The 20,263-nt window shown below is 36.5% G+C and overlaps 1 long non-coding RNA gene across 1 annotated transcript in view; it reads left to right on the top strand.

Moving 5' to 3' along the window:
- Positions 1-2,485: 2,485 nt before the first annotated feature.
- Positions 2,486-20,263, top strand: part of LOC142436584 (uncharacterized) — an 88,898-nt gene continuing 71,120 nt past the window's right edge. Inside the window, exons 1-3 of the long non-coding RNA XR_012782014.1 lie at positions 2,486-2,578; positions 9,149-9,282; positions 9,386-9,441. This is a non-coding gene — a long non-coding RNA (uncharacterized LOC142436584). The remainder of the gene's footprint in view (positions 2,579-9,148; positions 9,283-9,385; positions 9,442-20,263) is intronic.

The raw sequence follows: 20,263 nt of genomic DNA, 5'->3' as shown, positions 1-20,263 counted from the left end.
ATTTATTTGCTTTTTAGGAAGCCTTTGCTCCCTCAAACCACCTGCCCCCAAGGTTAAAAATGCAATTTCAGTTCCATAGAAAATTATCTGAAGCATGGGGCACCTCCTGGGAGTCTTGGGCGACAGGGCATTCTGTGTGTCCGCACACTCACCCTTTCCTTATGGGCCCCGCCTGCAGCAGTCTCCGGAGGGTTTCCCTGTGTGCATCAATGCTTCGTGAATGTTAGTAGCAACTCCTGGGTGTGATTTTTCTCATTCCACTTTTTAAAACGTACCAATTCTTTTCCATGTTAGTACAATCAGAATTCTTAAGAACTACTGAAGAAAGGGATATATTTTTTGAAAATTTTCTATTGTTACTTAAAATATGATATCCATATGATCAGTTAAACAGAAACAACAAGAACATAATCTAACTACACACATTAATTTTTTCTAATCACTTTTTAAAATATTACATACTACTAGAGTCTTAGACTTATTTAGAGGGTCTTTAGATGTTTTTAGTCGTATATATTGTTTGCTTTTTAATTAATATCTGTTTGGCTTCACAATTTAGATCGTCAATTCAATGTGGAAGATATACACCTATAAAGTCTTGTTCATAAAGTTAGTCTATGTCTTACAGAGAAATTGATTTGGTCTTTCATTTTACTTATACTCCACCCAGTTCCTTTCGGTCTAATTACAGAGAGTAATTAATTGAATGTCTCCAATATCTATTGTTTGCAAGTACACACAAAAAATAAACTTGTGTTTTAAATTGAAAATTAGATCCAGCATTTAGATTAGATCCAGGTACTATTGCCTCTTAACTTATTTTTCCAATTAACCAAAATAGATTAATTATCTTTGGTGAGGGATGCTGTTTAAAAAATAATAAAATAATCTGGCTGTGATGTTCCCACGGTGTGTCCATTGTCATATATTTATCACATATTTTTCATTGCATGCGTCGAGGCCTCTCTTAAGGAACATAAATTGTTTTGTTCACTAACTTCTATCCAAAGAACCAGGTTAGGCAACAATAAATTGGTTCTTTCATGATGGATTATGTGGAGTCAATTACAGTGTAACAGGGTACCTTCACATGGTTGGCACTCAGAAATGTTTCTCTGATGAAGTTCAGCTTATCATTTAAAATTCAGAATGTCAAGGATGGCCTTTTGACTTTTGATTTTGGGGATAGCAGTTGTTATGACATAATGAATTTTCCTCTTTTCCATCTGACATATTACTCTTGATGAATTCCCATGTATTAATTGTGAGTGTGAGAAATGAACTCTGTGACACGTAAAACAATTATGTGTCGAGGGACCGATTCAGCACTGCTCTTCCCAAATCTCCAGAAAGACGCCCATTTTATGATCAGTCACTCGGCGTCTCCACTGGTTCTCAGTTCTTCAGTCGCTCTCCAGTTATGAAGCTGACACAGTATAGCTTCTTATATCACAAACAAAATATATGACTTTAATACTCATTGCTCGCTTGTTGTGAAGTCTTGCCAATGACACAATGATAAAAGCAAACTAAAACAACAAGACAGGCCCACGTCAGCAAGTCCATTCTGACTCGTCATGACCCTGCATAGGGTTACTGACCCTGTAAACGTGTACAGTTGCTGATTGCCCCACTTTCCTCCCGTGGGACAGTTCTTAGCTTTGAACTTCCAGCTGTTTAGCAATAGCACAATGATTAGTTGAAGGAATCAGGTTATATTTCAAGAAAATAAAATATAATGCTTGAACGCAATGTAAAATCATCTATCATTAACTGGTTAGCCTTTCAGATTAAATAGATACTTTATGTAAACATATAGGCCTTGATTTTTATTACTATAAAAGGCAAACCTTATCAAATGTTTCTCTTTTATAACTCTGACCCACATTTGAACATTAAGTATCGGTGGTGCTTGGCCAATCCATTTGGAAATTTCATTTAAATCAGCAGGACATTAGGTGTGCCCTGTCGGGTGCATTGTGTTTATATGGATTTTAGGGGGATCTTGTCAGTCTTGTTTTATTCTCTTTGCCTGAATCACCTTATGTGTGCCATATTAACCTTATGGAAATATAATAAAATATCTCTCTGAACAGTTATAAAATAAATAAGGAGAAATTGGTGAAATGTGAATACATAAAATCACTAGTGTTTAATATTAAAACAATAGAAATGAATTATTTTAAGATTCAAATCAATATATACTGTAGTATTTAGCCACTTTTAACTCCTAATGCACACATTTTGGGTTTTTTTGGCAAAGTATATTATTAGGAGATCTCTTCTACATTGACAGAAAACTTCTGAGTGCACAGTCTTCTTGGTGAGATAGAAACAATGAATTAGAATCTACTTTGATGTCTGAGTGCTTTTTTTATTGTTGTTTTTGGTAGCTTCCCTAAAAAGCATTAATAAAAATCCCTCTGAAGATGCATGTTTTTCAAATGAACACCAATTTGTATTTTTAAAGCTACTCTTCTATTTTGCAGCTACCTGTGGCAGATTCCATTAACCATTGTGGTAGGAAATAGAAGCCATGTGTCTTCAGAAGCAATTATTTGGGTGTCTAACAAATCAGGTAAGATATATATTCTCCCCTGTGGACAATTGGTTTCAGATAATTGTTCAGCAACTTAACCTCTGGTTTCTGGGGTTATAAAAATGTGCATAAAGACAAACTAGAAAGAGAAGATGGAAGAATGATAATCACCTCTACAAGATAAGAAAGCATAAGAGGATCTCTTCGGTATAATTTCTGACTCATCCACTTTCACCCTGCCTATATAATTCTTGTTTATTTGTTCCTTTCATGGTGAAGAGAAAACATTTAAATGCTTTTGTAGATCTCATCGTAGCTGTTTTAAACTGTATAATTTCATAATCACACATTTAATTAAAATGTAAGCAGAACTCCCATTAGAGCAGTGTCTCACAAACTGAAACTGAGGCAACAGTTTTAATCCCATTCCACTGTCTTTCTTTGCATTTTCAGACTATCTCTTTTAGAGACCAGAGAAGCAATATCCTTCATGGGATTAGATAATTATAATTATTGGATTTGAAGGGAGAGGATTAGAGTTGTCCTCAAAGTGCACCCTTTGGGGGTCAAACCTCAAGGTGCAGGGAGAAGAGCCAGTTCATTGTCTTTCTACCCACAGACCCAGTGCTATCAAATAGATTCCAACTCCCAGCAGTCCTCGGACACGGGAGCACTGCCCCTTAGGGTGTCCCAGGCTGTACCTGCACACACAGGACACCGGTGTCCTCTTTCACCCCCAGAGGAGCTGTGAGACTGAACCAGGGACGCTTAGTTAGCAGCTGTTGCTCTTTGACCCCAGCACCACCAGGGCTCCTTATTGTCTGTGTAAATGGCGCCAAACAGGAGAGGGGCCTATTTGCAATCACTCACAGAAGAGTACTTGAGTCCCTTCTAAGTCCTTCATGGACAGCAGGGTCCACATGAGGGTTCCTTTTGCTCTGCTTCCCAGCGAGTTGGAGAAAAGGCGATGATCATCTTCTATTAACACTTCAGTGGCACTAAGAAGGTCACATTTTTCTACCTTTTTCCCCTTGCTGCTTTCACCAATGCTGTTAGTGTATTTTAATTCTTTATGCTATAAACATCATTTTGAGCATATATCTTTTGTTTTAAGTAAATAAACAAATGTTTGTTTCATTTCATACATGGCACAGTTAAGTACTCAAAATAGGTGCATGGCTACATATAGGCAAAATGTACTGAATCCAGAATGTAATCTGACTATCAGAAACATAAACACTTGTAATTCCCAGGGGTGAAGGTTACTCATAATTTCGTGTTAATGTAATTTTAATATGAAACTGCATATTATAAAGAGTTACAATTCCATTCACGTTTATTGCATATAAGACATTCACATGTAATGTGGTGGTACGTTGAAATGCTGACTGTAACATTTATTGGTTTCTTCTCCTTTAAAATAACTCATTACAATTTGTTCTTTTAATTGCTTTGAGTTAGCGTTTATTTCGTGATTCTGAATTCACACTTACTATCTTATTTTCCTTTATAATTCTCTTTTATCCCCATGAAGCACCTTTACTTGAATACATAATATGTTATTACATGGTGAATGAAACTAGGGAGTTGTAATTGTCCAACGATTTGAATTATGCCATCCCTCCATACATTTCTTAGAAACATGAGACATAATAATCTTCAGAAATAAACTACGACATATCCCTTTGAAATGTAGAGTGGAAATGAGAAAGTTAAAGAAATGTAGAAGTACTTACTGATTATATATTTGAATCAGCCTAAACACTCAGCTTAGAAGGTGAGGGCTATAGGGAGTCTGTTCTTACTGGAAACCTGCTGGAGAAGGTATTTCCTCTTTATCCTTTACTTTCTCCTTTTTGGGAAGACCATAAGCCTTCCCTTGACCAATACAGGTTGTACTTGAGAGATTGCTTCATCTTGAGTTATTAATCAGGATAATGACAGTCCATTCTTTCAACATGTTTGCCTTAAATATCACCAATGTTAATATGAAGAACTGCTATGAACAACTGCACAGGTATACGCTTTAAAACTCTAGGGGATGCTATTTATGAAGGGGGTATTGTGAGTGGCACATCCCCACCCCACAGTCAGGCACTGCACACATATCAGAGTGTAAGGTGTCCTTTTGTTTCAATCCCAGCAGTGTTCTCTATTTGACACGAACATGGTAACACTTAATACTTAAGGTTGCTCAATACCGTCAAGTGTTTACTCAATAGCAAGTAAGTTTTCCACATGTCACTTGAAGGCCTTATAAATGCTTTATAAATGCACAAATTGGGGTGACCGATTCCCAGTGAAGCTAAAAATAAAAGTCATCTTTCTAGTTTGCCTTTTTCAGTGTCATTTTACCTATGCACCGTCTTCTCTTGAAGTCCTGAACTTCGATGAGGCCTAGTAAAAACCTGACACCACACTATAATTAGATAAAAAGAAAAGATTGGTTAACCTCAACTTCTTTTATATGTTATCTCCTATTTTATTCAAAACAAACAACTAATGTACATGAAAAGTATCTGCATTAAGCCAGGGAGAAAAACGCATTGGTCAATTGTTATAAACACATGTAAAAAAATGCCAAATTTTAATGACAACAACCAGATCAATGTTTTGTAATTTTTCATGGTCAGTAAAGATTTTATTTCACATATATTCACACAAGGCCATAGTTAATTATAAAGTTTAAATTTGATTATCATCATCATATTTTCTTGAGAGTTAAATTTTTGAAGCCCTTTGGATAAATATATAATTATTTCTAAAGATGACATAAAACGCTACCTAAAGTATTAAGTCAATTTTTAAGTTATTAGAAACAGCCAAAATTTTTTCTCTCTTTCATTTTCAATGAGAAAATACCAACAATCTAGGCATTATAAATGTAATAGCTTGCATATTTACTGGATATTTGCTTACCCAAGAGTGGCAGGCAATACATTCAGTTACATTTTAGGAAAGAACACAGTCAGAATAGAGTAGACACTGGCTCTGAAAGGTCAGTAAACACTAAACTAGTGCTGAAGTGCTCTCACCTTTGCCTTCAGCATTGGCTTACTTGAGACTCAGAAGCCCTTAGAAGCAATATGATTTTAATCCCCATCTTCTAAATGAGTTTATTACAATTTGATGGTAACTTGGATCAAGTCCGTTGGCAAATTAGGTAAAGAGCTAGGTCTAGGGCTGTGATTTTCTTCTGTTATTTTTAATACTTCTCTCATGAGCACACCCTTATTTACCGTGGATAAAATTGTAAAGTTTTGTTAGGCTGTCTGGGCGATCTCTTAGTTATGTAACACTTTGTCATTGGGTGTATGCCAGTGACTCTTAAAGAGCTACAGAACATTATCTCATTTAATTCTCTTACAAGTTTAGGGAGGAAGTCCACCTAAGTTATCACAGAGTTTATTGTGTATTTCCAGTTTTGTTATCCTGGTTGACATTTCTTCTCATCTGCAGCCAGCCAAGTTTGTAAAGAATATATCACCTTCTTCTTTTGGTCCTGGGGTGTGTGTGTTAGGTGTGTGTGTTGGGTGTGTGTGTTGGGTGTGTGTGTTGGGTGTGTGTTGGGTGTGTGGTGGTGGTAAATGAATGATAAGAACTAAAATATTTTAAAGTATTAACTGCTCTGTGTTTTGATATGGCCTCAGACTTGTGTCATTTTGGGAACATTCCAAATAGAAATTTTAATTATTATTACCGACCCTCAAAATATAGCTTCCATAATTTTTTATGGTTCTCATCATGCACTGTACATCACGAGGCCATGGAAAAAGAACACTTTAAAATTCATTGCTTGCCATTAGTTAATTTGAAGAATATTTTAGGGATATAATTAACTAGAACTGAAAAGGTATTTAAGAATGTATTACTATATCTTGCCAGGGATTATTTCTCTACAGATTTCACTTATACCAGAGACATAAAATTATTCACGAACAGTAATAACCTTCAGGTTTTAGTTATCAGTTTAATTATGGCAAACTTAAAAGCAGGAGATGGTTGCCTTTTATTTCCTTTCCTTCTTTTTTACTGACCAGACTACATAAAAGGGGTAAGAATTGCTTTTATCATTTATACATACATATTATTTTAATTTGAGTATAGATTTAAATTTTTGAATAAAATTGATTTAAAAACAAGAGCCAATTATATCACATGAGATTTATATAAAAGATGAGCATGAAATAACTTTTAAATTATATTTAATAATTATAAATCATGACAATTTGAAACCTGTAAAACCCTAAATTATATGATCAGATATGAGGCTTGAATTTTAAATATTATCACCTATAAAGTGACTACTTAAGGAGTGGGGAGATCCAATTTATTCTGTGAATTCAGACATGATTTTAATATTTTATAAGGAATAGATCATTGTGAACTTACAGATGCATGAAAATAAAGTCAAAGTTGATCAACAGAAACAGTATCCTTAATGTTTCAATTTTATTTTTTATACTTGCCACATTTTCTTGTTAACTATATCTCTTGTCATCATTGCATCCATAAAATGGGGATGATATTCTAAAGCTTCTTTATAGCAATTGTGTGGATAAACATTGAAGTTTTGAAGAAAAGGAGATTATAAAGTCTCATAGGTAGAGAAAATCATTCATACTCTAAAATAGAACTTGATAGACTTTTCCTTCTGCATACCACTATTAAACTAGAGATCAATTGTCAGCCTAAGAGAATGTATACCATTTCTTTTCCATTGAATTGTAGCATTGAAAGGGACCTTATAGGCCATTGTTTGTCCATCAGGTTATAGGTAAAGTGGTTTTAAAAAAGGAATATGCTATCGAAGTTTAAACATTTATGTATATAGATGTATAGTCGGGCATGACTTTCTTGCCCCTATTCTAGTTTATTTTAACTGTCATATTTCTCCTTTCAAATTAAAAAGAGAGAAGGAATGTGAAAATGTGTATTTTATGATAGTAAAAGCACTATACCACGTTGTGTCAGGAGCATAGACCAGACTAGAAAGAAGCCTAGATGGTGGAAGACCTGAGATGGACTATTTTCAGCTGTGTTGGACAATTGAATTACAACTGTCTGAGCCTCGTTTGCACGGGTACTACATATAAATGTGGCCAAAGTACAGTGCTTTGAAACATTAAATATTAGATTTTTTTCAATAGTTTGGGATTATATTTTAGTGGACTGTAATAGGTGCCTCTTCATCTTGCTGGCATGTTTGGACTAAATCTTCCACTTCATTCCAGTTTTGAGCAATTAATGACCACTTTTGTCCACGATACCTTTTGTGGTAGTAGAATTATTTTCTGATGGACTCTATGTAAAGAGATTCCATTCAAAAACTATATGTTTGAATGCGTCCTTGGGGAAATAATAGGAAAACCTGATTTGGAGTCTGAGATGTAAAAACATTGACAATGGACTGAAGCTGACTCCAATGGGCTGCACATGGTCTCTGTGATACATTTTCTGGTGTGAGCTATCATGGAAATGATTTATTTTTCCCTTGGGCATGAGACACTGTTTTAGCATAAGCTCTGCTGAATCCTGGAGGCTTTGTAGATAGAGAACATGAACACATGCTATAGTAAACGGTGGCATAGCAAGCTAAGCATTTGGACTGCAAGCTGGTTCAAACTAGCCAGCTGTTCCTTCAGAGAAAGATGAGGCTAGCTGACCTCATAACCAGGAGCAGCAGTTCCGTTCTTCCCGATAGGGTCACTGTGAGTTAGAACTGACTCCATGGCAGTGGTTTTATACATGTATACGTGTACACTTACATATATTTCCTTACATTTATGCACAAAGATTAAAAATATTTTATTTAAAGAGTATGCAGGTTCTAGGACACACAAGGTCTGAAAGCATCCACAATGAAGTACAAAATCATTGGAATTGTGACCTATGGTTTGTAAATAAATAAGGAAACAATTGAAAATGAATAGCATTCTCCATATGTACCATATTTGAAGGAGTTAAATGTGTAAGAAGTTATAAGATTGTTTTTACCAGCTCGCTTTCTTTAATTGAATTACCTGGCTAATATAATCAAGTTACTATTTTCCAAGGTGATTCCAATAAGCAGAATTTATTATCTTTGTTTTTAATTATGTGTAGAAATATTAGAGTCTTAAGTAAATGCAGTTTCTTTTTCCGGCGTTATTGATGATGCTGCATCATCTGTTATTTATAGTATTTCCAAGAAAGCACAAGGAAGAGGCAAGGAACACCCATGACTCTGAAATAAATGAGCTCGATTGTTTTAATAACTTTCTTACTGAACGCGTTAAGAGAATGTAGTTCTCAAAACTTTTCCCTTCATTCTAATCATACTATATGCATATATAGTCTATGTCACACAGACACAAGTAAATGTTAGGTCACATGTATGTTGAAAAAACTACTATGTGTAGGGGATAGGGATTTTATCAGGAATAGAGGCTAGTTATAACCTACTAAACATTTACTAGTATATCCTAGATGCAAATGATTACGTGAAAGATTAGCTTTTAATTGAGCAATAATAATTATTAGTAACTTTACACTTGGTATTAAGAAAATATACTTTATATATCATTAACATCTAAATCTATTTCATCCTGAAAAACATGCTGTTTGTAGAGCACCACAGGATCACTTCTCTGGGCAAAGGAAGCTGGTTGTTGGGGAACATCAATCAAACCAGATACTTTAGGGTCAACTATGACCTAAGGAATTGGAGATTATTAATCGAACAGTTAATAAGGAACCATGAGGTAAATTCTGGATTTTCTCTTTAAGATCCGTTTTCAGATGTGAACCCTGGATTTTAATTCTAAATTTCTAACCAGGACAATATTTTTCTGGTTGGCCTCATAGGTTCTCTCAGTCAGTAACCGAGCAGGTTTGATCGACGATGCCTTCAGCCTAGCCAGGTAGGTGTGTTTTCCTATGCAACTACCCAATCAAGACTCACACTAGTGAGACTTTCTCTATTAAACTCAATCGCGTGTATGTTTTGAGTAATCTTTTGAAATAATTTGTTTCATGTGCTCTGGGGGTGGGATATGAATTATAATCATATAATCTTGATCAATAGTTAGCCATAGGGTGTTTCTGAGTCAGAAGAAGCTTGATCAATTTCTACTGAAAATTCGATTGACCACTCTGGAGATTAATAATTGCTTCACCATTTCACTAATTAACTCTACAAAATGGCCATTGCACCATATTTAATGTTTGATAGACTACACTTTTCAGTGTTAGCAGTTTTTTTCTCTTACATAGATTAGTATATCTTTTTAAAATGTGGTGCATTATGAAAAGCTATTGCTTTCAGAAACAGGTAGTTCCAAATTTTGATTAAAAATGCAGATTAAACATCTCAAGAAAAGAGTCATAACAATCTTATAGTAGCATTTTCATTGATATTTTTCATAATTTGTTATACTATTAAAGTAAATTATGCTTTGCATAATTAAATAAAATTATTTAAATTAAATAATTTGAAAATAAACCCAAGTGATTTATTCAGTTTGGAGACGAACTAGTAAAACAGCTCAGTTCTGAATTGTTTGTACTGCTTCACATGCAAATTTTAATTTACTAATTTGATTTTACAAGCTACAGATTAGGACACAGTGGTTCTCTTAACTTAAGTGTTTGTCATTATTCGTTATGTTAATTCTCCTATGATACTGTGAAAACCACCTAGAGATGTCTCGTGCATTAGGCACTGTCTCATAACGGGGCATTAAACTGCTTTCACAGTGTGCACATCCCATCACATAGCAACTTTCTTCTGCATGTTAAAAAGCATATAGTTCCCTAGAGCTTTGTATTTAATCAAAACCAATGAGTCTAAATATCGATCCCAGATAATTACTTTGATAGAGGCAAAATCAAAGCTTGGAATCAGGTTTCAGAAAACAGCACTCATTAAATAAATAATAATATATATAAGGAAAACCTCATTTAAAAAAAGGTAAAGGACTTTCAGTGGTTCTTTTAAAAGAAATTTATATCTGGCCTTTGCTGTTTCCTTGTTAAAGAAGCCAAGAACCAGTATCAATATTTTCTGTTACTTGATGTCAGTGCCTCATTTTGGGTGGAACTTCAGGTTCAAAAATAGCTGCTCACAGAATGCTAAGACTAAGGATCATTTAGCAGCAATAAAATGTCTAATACAGTTGTATTTATTCAAAACAGTTGTTTAATTAGAAGCATTTTTTGCTTACAACCAGGTAATTAAGAATTATTCCATATTACAACATCAACTTATTGGGCAAACATTTAGAAATAATAGAGATTGAGAGGATCTCCTTAGATACCGATGTGTGAAAATAATGATTAAGAGGTATTTTTTGCTTGAAAGTATGATGTAAAGACTTTAAAGTATGTTTTAGATACAGTGGAAAGATTAAGTCGACATAGAAGTTCCAAAAAATCCAGAAAGTCAATGAGCATACACTTACTCCAATATTTCACCCAGAGAAAATCAAGACAAGCAAGTAGTGCAATAGATTACCACAGAAAGTTAAAGTAGCTAGAAGAAAACTTATATCATGAACTAACAATTACCTGAAACTTAAAAGGCACCAGACACAAATCTGTGTACAGTTATTCATTTAATGAATAATTGATAAAGCCTTATGAAATATGTAGGATTGGTTGTTGCTGCTGTCGGTGCCCTTATGTCTGTTCTGACGTACAGTTACCCCATGTAAAACAGGACACAACATGCCAGTCCCGTGCCGCGCTCCCCCTCTGTTCTTATGTCCAATCCTATTGTTGCACCACAGCGTCAAGACGTCTTTGTCTCTGCTCCTCTGCTTTACCAAGTGTGCTATTCCTTTCTAGGGGCGGGTCTCCATCATGCCCATAGTAAATGAGATGAAGTTCAAGCAGCATTATGGCTGCCCATCTTCTGAGACAGATTGGTTTATTCACTTCACATGCATTGTATTCTCAATATTTTCTTGCCAGCACCATGATTCAAATGTGTTGACTCTTCTTCAGTCTTCCTTATTCAGTGTCCAACTTATCATGGTCACATGCGTGTGAGGTAATTGAAAAGACCATGGCACCTTAGTCCTCAAAGTAACATCCTTGCCTTTCAAAAGTTTGTTTTTTATATGTCGAATGATCCTGTTACTGTTTTATAAATAAGGAAGCTGAGGATCAGAGAAGTCGTTGAACCTGACCACGTAACGCTGCTAGCAATTAACAGGGCACGTGTGTACATCCAACTTGTAGGACGGTCGAACCCATACTGTTAAAAAGGACAAGAGTCTACACTTCAACAGCAATGCCATTTATTTTAATAAAAGGGAAGTTTACTTTAGAAAACTGAAGGACTTTAAAAAGACATTTCTATAAAGAGGGGGAACCCCCGCCCCCCAAATGGAGAAAAAAGCCCCACTGGGCATAACTTTCACACTATGCATTTTTCTTGGTAGGTGAGTAACTTGCTCTTAGCGCACCCAGTGGCGTCACCTGGGAAAGTTCTTTCTGGTCTCAGTGAAATTTTTTTTTTTTTTGTAGAAGTAATATCACTGGAAATCAGTTTTTCTTTTGGCCAATTTAAGAGACCAGGATGCAGTTGTGAAATTTTATTTCCTGCCTGGAAAATATGCTTCAGAAACTCAAGTGTATGAATGCTTTTCTTATTTCAAGAAAGGTAAAATGCCGATTGATGATAAAACTCATTCTAGACATCCGTCGACATCTCAAAAAGACAAAAATGTTGACTCATAATCCACTTGGAGTTCCTTCCACCAGGTCAGATTATTAATCAAGCTTTCTATTTAGAGGTTCTGAAATGATAGAGTAACTGTGCCACAAAAAAGACCTTATTTGTGGCAGATGGGACTCTGGTTCTGCCACCACAACAATGCACCTGCTCAGGTAGCCATCTCAGTGTGCCAATTTGGGGTGAAAAAACAGCATGCCCCTCTGGCCCCATGCATCTTAACTCACCTGACCTCACTCTGTGCACCTTCTTTTTATGTCCGTGAATCCAGAGGGACATGAAAGGACAGCAATTTGATGACACAGAAGGTGAAGAAAATAATGAGGGAGGTACTGTCAGCCATCCGAACAGATGACTTTTAATGTTTCCAAGAATAGAATCACAAATATGACAAATGTGTTAAGGGTAATGGAGAGTACTTTGAAGGTGATAAAGGTTGTTTTATTTAAAAATTTTAAATTTATAGTTTTGAAAAATAAATTCCATTTATTTTTTCCCTTTAGTGGGTACCTTCTCGTATTCTGAAAGTTTTAGAATGCTTATGAGAAAACAAGTAGTGATATTTTAAAGACAGAGAGCAAAAGAAAATGGAAAATATGTGAATATTTTTCACTCATTCACATTAACATGTTAATTTTAAATGTAATATTTAAAATATTTATAACCTTTGTCTGTCTGTTAGAATATTATTAGAAATATATCCCCTAATTTATATTCCTTGTTGACTGAGTCAGAACATTGCTTTCCATTTTAATTTTGGAAGTCTTAAACACTTGAAACAAACCATTTTATTCTCATTTATTAAAATTCACCAGGGAATATGCAAATGTTATTAGAGCAATAATTATGAATTTTTAAAATGATCATGAGATACCTTCATTTTAACATATGTAGTTGTAAACAAAGCCACATGGATGTAACACCCAAGAATCAAATCTCCTCAATGTGTGGAAAGGCAGATAGGGAAGCTCCGTATCCTTATCCAGAATTAGAACAAGGCAAACTATGGAACAGACCATCAATTGCTATTGTGCAAGTTCAAATTGAAACTGAAAAAGATGAGAACAAGTCTAGTAGGATAAAAATATAAGAGTATTCAGGTGAGTATATCCCACCTGAATTTAGAGAATATCTCAATAATAGCCTTGCAGCATTGCCTGATCATTAATGATAAAAGACTAGATGATTCTGGGATGACATCATGAGCATCATAGATGAAGGGAGCAAAAGGTCATTAAAAAGACAGGAAAGATAGAAGACATCAAAGTAGATGTCAGAAGGGACTCTGAACCTTGCTATTTATTGATCATAGAGCAACTAAAGCAAATGGAAAAATTAAAGACAAAGTAAAAGCTGACTTGAAAGTTTTATAGGCTCGCTCAAGAAGACAAGTGAAGCATTATGATGAATATGCATGAACATTCAGTTAGAAATCCTACACAGAACAACATGCAGCATTTTTCAAAATGAAATAAATAAGGAAAAAACTCAAGCCTTGAGCGAAAATACCAAAGGATTCTATGGAAAATATGCTTAATAATGCAGGAAGTATTAAAATAAGAATGAAAGAATCATAGTTACTGTACCCAAAAATTTGGTCACATTCAACCATTTTAGAGGTAGCATCTTAATCAAGAACCTATAGTATAACAGGAAGAAGCCCAAGCTTCACTGAAAATATTGAAGAAAAAAAAAGATTCAGGAACGGACAGAATAGCAATTGAGATATTTCAATAACTAGCCATAAGCTGGAAACACTCCCTCATCCATGTCAAGTATTATAGGAAACAGCTACCCCATCAACCAACTGGAAGAAATTCATGTATTTGCTCATTCCAAAGAAAAGTGGCCTAATATGTTGTGTAAATTATTAAAACAAAATCATAATATCACATGAAAGTAAATTTTTGCTGATAATAAGTTTAAAATAGTTATAACAATACATAGAGAAAAGACAGAAATTCAAGCTGGATTGAGAAGAGGATGTGAGATGAACTATATGATTGTAGATATCAGATGGATGCGTTTTGTTGACAATGCACAGGCATTTGATTGTGTATCCCAAAACAACCTATGGATTACTCTACGAAGAATACTTAATAGCTCTCATGCAGAGCCTATAGAAAGACCCAGAAGCAGTCACTGGGCAATCAAGGGGATGCTGAGAAAAATGATCCCAGAAGCCAGACTGCAAGAAGAATGCACCATCATGATTGTAAAAAGGCTCATAAACAACTTTCCATATGCAGATGGCACACCTTGTTTGCCAGCAGTCAAGAGGACCTGAAGCATTTACTGATTAAGATAAAAGGCTACAGCATTCAGCATGGATTGTACTTCTCCCTAAGGAAAAAATAAATCCTCACAATTCTGCCTAATGAAAAATAAATACAACTGAACTAATAGGGACATCATGATAAATGGAAGGCGGTGGTGGGGAGAATTGAAATTGTGAATCATTTTGTTTTATTTGATACCACAATTACACTCATGCAAAGAAGCAATCGAGACATCAATTAAATCTGTAAAAGGATTATTTAATATGTTAAAGAGCAAAGATGTCACTTGCAGGATTAAAGTGTGCCTTATCAAAGTCATGATATTTTCAATCTCTTCATGTGCATGAGAAAGATGGACACAGACTGGAGAATAATGAGTCATTTGAATATGGTATTGACAAAGAATATTGTATTTACCTGGGTTGCCAGAAAAAGTGACCAGACTGTCTTTGAAACAGTACAGACCAAATGCTTCTTCAAGGTAAGGCTGGTGAGACTTACGTCAAGTACTTTGAACGTGTCATCAGGAGGGGCTAGTCCACAGTTGAGAGTGAGTGAAAAAGAAAAAGGTACTCATGTGCAGAGTGAAATTACTCCATCAATATTTCAAGGCTGGTACCATTGGAAAGCAGATAGCCAGGCCTTCTTCTCAGAAAGTTCCGGATAAATTTGATCCACCAACCTTTGGGTTAGTAGCTGAACGCTTCCTATTTGCACCACTTGGGTACTTACTCTTCTACAGGTGGGAACTCCAACTGTGAAAATGAACCCAAGTTCCTGTCTGGCATCAGAGGAGCTGCTAGAACATTTCACAGTTGCCCACCGCTGAGATTATCTGGGAGAATTACTGACCTTCAATCCAAAGTAGCTAGTGCTTTGGCAGGAACAAAATGTCTCCTCCGAGGAGCCCTGGTGGCATAGTAATCACTCATCAGCCTGCTAATGGTAAAGCCAGCAGCCAGAAATCACCATCTGCTCCTGGAGTGAAAGCTAGGACTTAATACTCCCAAGAAGAATTAAAGCAGTGGTTCTCAACCTGTGGGTCGCAACTCCTGTGGGGGTGGAACGGCCCTTTCACAGAGGTCTCCTGATTCAAAACAGTAGCAAAATGACAGTGATGAAGTGGCAATGAAAATAATTCTATGAGAGGACCTGATGCAAAGGGCTTAAGTGGAGAGCAAATGCTTTGAGAATGATTGGGGCAGGGAATGTATGAATGTGCTTTATACAATTGATGTATGTATACGTATGGATTGTGATAAGAGTTGTATGAGTCCCTAATAAAATGTAAAAAAAGAAAAAAAGAAAGATCAATAAATAAAACTGAGAAAAATTTTAAAAAGAGTTGTATGAGCCCCTAATAAAATGTTGGTTTTTTTTTTTTTAAAGAAAAGAAAAGAATTCTGTGGTTGGGGGGTCACTCCCCCATGAGGAACTGTGTGACAGGATCACAGCATTAGGAAGGTGGAGCACCACTGTGTTCGAGTCTCAGAAACCTCCAGGCACGGTTCCATCTTGTCCTATAGGGTTGCTCTGAGTCGCCATCAACTCGATGGCAGTGAGTTTGGTGTGGGGTTTCATTGCCAAAATGGTTGCAATGATCCCACACAGGAAAGGTTGTAAGAGTGCGCAGTGTTTCTTTCTGTTGTGCTTGTCACTACGAGTTGGAATTAACTCTGAGGCACTAACCACAAGAAATCCAAACTCAGATTTAATTGGGGAAATGTTTTGCATTTACTTGGACTTGCAGGACATACATATTTTAGTATATGCTAGTAAATTCTCTAATTATGTTATTTAATCTATTGTCAACCTTTGGAGTCTGACTACATCCTGCTCCATTAAGCATGTTCAAAGAGACTGAGTAGAAGATAGCAAATATTCATGAAATTCTCGAAGGATCTCATTCATACTTCTCAGTAAAAGCACTTCATGAACTGGTCACTATCAAAATTGTATAGCTGAGAAATCAAGGTTAAAAGTCACTCAGCTCAGCAAAAATTGGGCAGCTCTTAAGTTAGGGATGGGGGATAACCTCAAACAATTGAGCAGCAGTTGTTCTGACCCCAAATCATAGGAATTTTGCCCAGTATTTGAAAATTCTTAAATCCCCGTTTGCTTAGTCAATTGAAGATATAAGTATTCATTTAAAAAATGGTTCTACTTAAAAAAAAAGCCTTGTCTACCCTCCCCAGCAAGAATAGGTATTTTTTTAGCAAGTCCAGTGTGTGTTTGTGTGTGTGTGTGTGTGTGTGTGTGTGTGTGTGTGTGTGTGTGAGAGAGAGAGAGAGAGAGAGAGAGAGAGAGAGAGAGAGAGAGAGAGACAGATTTGCCAATTGGAAATCCTAGGGGGTAATTCTGTATTGTTCTATATACTTCGTGTGAACTGGCAACATGCTTGGTAGAGGAGCACTGATGACATAGTGCTTACCTGTTGGTCTGAAATCTGAAAGGTCAGCAGTTTGAAATCACCAACTTCTACACAGGATTGAAAGATGAGGCTTTCAATTCCTGTCAAGAGTTACAGTCTCAGTGCTGTCCTCTGAAGTGCATTCTTCTAGCGAAGGGGTGGGGGTGTCCACATAGTTGGGTTTGGGGCTGACCCCGCACACCTGTCTATCGGTTCCCTGGTACATGCCGGTATGTTGTAGTCACATCTTGGCACATGGGGTTGAAGACTGGTCTCTCTCCTACAGCCTGGGGAGAGGGGCACATCTGATTAGAGCACACAGGAGAAAGGAAAAGGGATGGAGAGGGAGGGGAACTCATCCTGGCCCAGCAAGCCCCAAGGACGATATTTCTGCACAGATCAGACAATGCACAGAGAGGACCATAGGGCTGGCCCCACTATGAGGCACAACGTCCCTCACTGAGCCATAGCGCTAAGGGGGACAACACTGCAGACACAGTGCATGTGCCAGTCTGACCCCATCACCCTGGAGGGAAACACCGAAGGCATGCAACAGAGTAGCAAGGGGAACAAAGTGGTGAAATCTCCAGTGAATACAAAAAATAGACTTTGGAGACAGAATGTGAGACCCCATCACACTTGACTAGAAAGCACTCTTAAAGGCTAGCAAAGAGACCTTGAACTATTTAGAGGCTTTTCCACTTTTATCAGTGGCTTTCTTTTTGGTTTTGGTTATTTTATTGTTTTGTTGATTTTGACTTCCTTTGTTGTCTCTTTTGGCTTTGCCTGGTTTTTGTGCTTATTAATGTCTCTGCATGTCTTCTATCTAAATAAGATAGGTGGGATAAACAATTCGGAGAAGATAAGAATGGACTGATGATTCTGGAGGGATACTGGAGAAAGGGAGGTGGGAGAAAGGAAGGGGATGAGATACCAACCCAGGGATAAGAGAACAAGAAGTGAACTAAAATCAATGGAGAGAAAGACTTCAGATGCCTAGTGGGCCCTAACCAAGGGCAATGTAGCAGCAAGGATTACTAAACCCAAATGAAGGCCTAACATGAACATGATGGTGGGACAAGAGGAACGTAAAAGGAAATAGAGGAAAGAACCAGGAGGCGCAAAGAACATTTATAGATGTCTAAATACAGGCATGTACATATGTAAATATATAATGAGAGGGGAATAGATCTATGTACATATATCTATATGTTAAGAATTAAGGTTGTAGATGGACATCGGGCCTCGACTCAAGTACTCCCTCAATACAGGAACATTTTTTTTCTAATAATCTGGCATTCTGTGATGCTCACCTTCCCAACAAAATCACTGAAGACAAAATGAGTGCATAAGCAAATGTGGTGAAGAAAGCTGATGGTGCCCGGGTATCAAATGATATACCATCTGGGGTCTTAAAAGCTTGAAGATAAACAAGTGGTCATATAGTTGAGAAGCCACAAAGCCCACATGGAAGAAACACACCAGCCTGTGCGATCATGATGTGTCAAAAGGATCAGGTATTAGGCATCTAAGACCCAGAACAAAATTATACTCAATGTGAATGGGAGTGGGGGGTTGGGGGGAGAAGTAGAGACCCAAAGCCCGTAGGTAGACAATTGGACATCCCCTCACAGAAGGGTCACAAGGAAGAGATGAGCCAGTGCAGTAGAGCACCATTGAAACACACAACTTTCCTCTAATTCTTTAATGCTTCCTTCCCCCACACTATCATGACCTCAATTCTACCTTACAAATCGGATTAGACCAAAACATGCACAGTGCTACATATAAGAGCCTGCAACACAGGGAATCCATAAACCCCTCTGGGCCAACAATGAGAATAGAGATACCAGGAGGATAAGGGGAAGGTGAGGGGAGAAAGGAGAAATCGATCACAAGGATCAACATAAACCCCCTCCCATGGGGACAAACAACAGAAAACTGTGTGAGGGGCAACAGAGGAAGATTTAAGATATGAAAATAATAATATATAACTCATCAAGAGTTCAGGAGGGTGGTGGGTAGGGGGGGAGGGAGAAAAATGAGGAGCTGATATGAAGGGCTCAAGTAGAAAGAAAATGCTTTGAAAATGAGGATGGCAGCATCTGTGCAAATGGGCTCGACACAATAGATGATTGTATGGATTGTGATCAGAGATGTAAGAGCCCCCAATAAAAGTAATTAAAAAAAAGTTACAGTCTTTGAAACTCAAAGGGACCGTTCTACGCTGCCCTATAGACTCGCTGTGGGTCTGCATTGACTGGGTTGCAGTGGGTTAGAGTGAGTTAGATGAGTGTAGCCTTATCCTGAGGATAGTGCATTATCTCATCCTTATACTACTGCTTGCTACTCCAGTCCATAGTGCAATGTTGTATTTGTGTGTGTTGTTGAATTAATCAGTCATTGATTGTTGAAAGGATCGACTTCTATGCAACTCTTTTCAGTAAACTGCTCTAGGTATTCTTATTTATGGCTATATTAAAATATATAAGTAACCACTGAACGCTTTCTAATTGTCAAGACTAAAACAAAACATAAATATAGTATGAAAACCTTCTTTTGCTCTTGCTCCATACTCATTTAACCCTCCTCAGATGTGAAAGTACTAATACTATATGCTCATTCATTCTTTGTATTTTCACAGGGTTTAATATTTACATATGAAAGCATTCGTTCTCTACTCTCATTTGTAAAAATATGTCTGGAGAGTTTGATTCTAATTTTTCAGTACTATAATCATGACTGCAGTGAATATTTTGAACAATCTTTTATTATAAAAATGACTTATTAATTTGTTATTGTAAGTGGAATATTTGATACAAAATGTATAAACACTTTGATACATTCCAAGAGATTCTACCAGTGTAAAGGTTCATCAACCACGCACCTAAAAATTCCAATTCCCTCACAACTCAAAGCGAATACAATAGGTAGTATAAATACTTTTAAGTTTTTAACGTTTAGCAAATGTGATTATGCATCCTTCCAAATGTATTTGTGAATTTTGATTTTTATTCTGTGAAGTGTTTTCTGATTAATGAAGGATTAAAGCATAATAGAAAATCAACAAAGGGTTTTTTCTTTTATCCTACTTTATTTTCATTGTTGTGGGTATCTGGGATGTTAATCCTTTTTCCAGGCTACATTTTATTGGATGTTTTCACAGTACTATGTTGATTTCTTTATTTTAACTTTGTTGGGTAGTTTACATTCAAAGAATGTTCAAAATTGTCAAACTATTCCTTTTGTGGCTCTCTAGGTCTACTGTCCATAGAAGGCTCCCCTAAGAATTTAGAATATCTTTGTACTTCAGTTGT

This window comes from Tenrec ecaudatus, unplaced genomic scaffold (assembly GCF_050624435.1).
Source record: "Tenrec ecaudatus isolate mTenEca1 unplaced genomic scaffold, mTenEca1.hap1 Scaffold_425, whole genome shotgun sequence".
NCBI lineage: Eukaryota > Metazoa > Chordata > Mammalia > Afrosoricida > Tenrecidae > Tenrec > Tenrec ecaudatus.
Note: the sequence above shows the minus strand (reverse complement) of the source record. Positions and strands in the feature narration are given on the sequence as shown.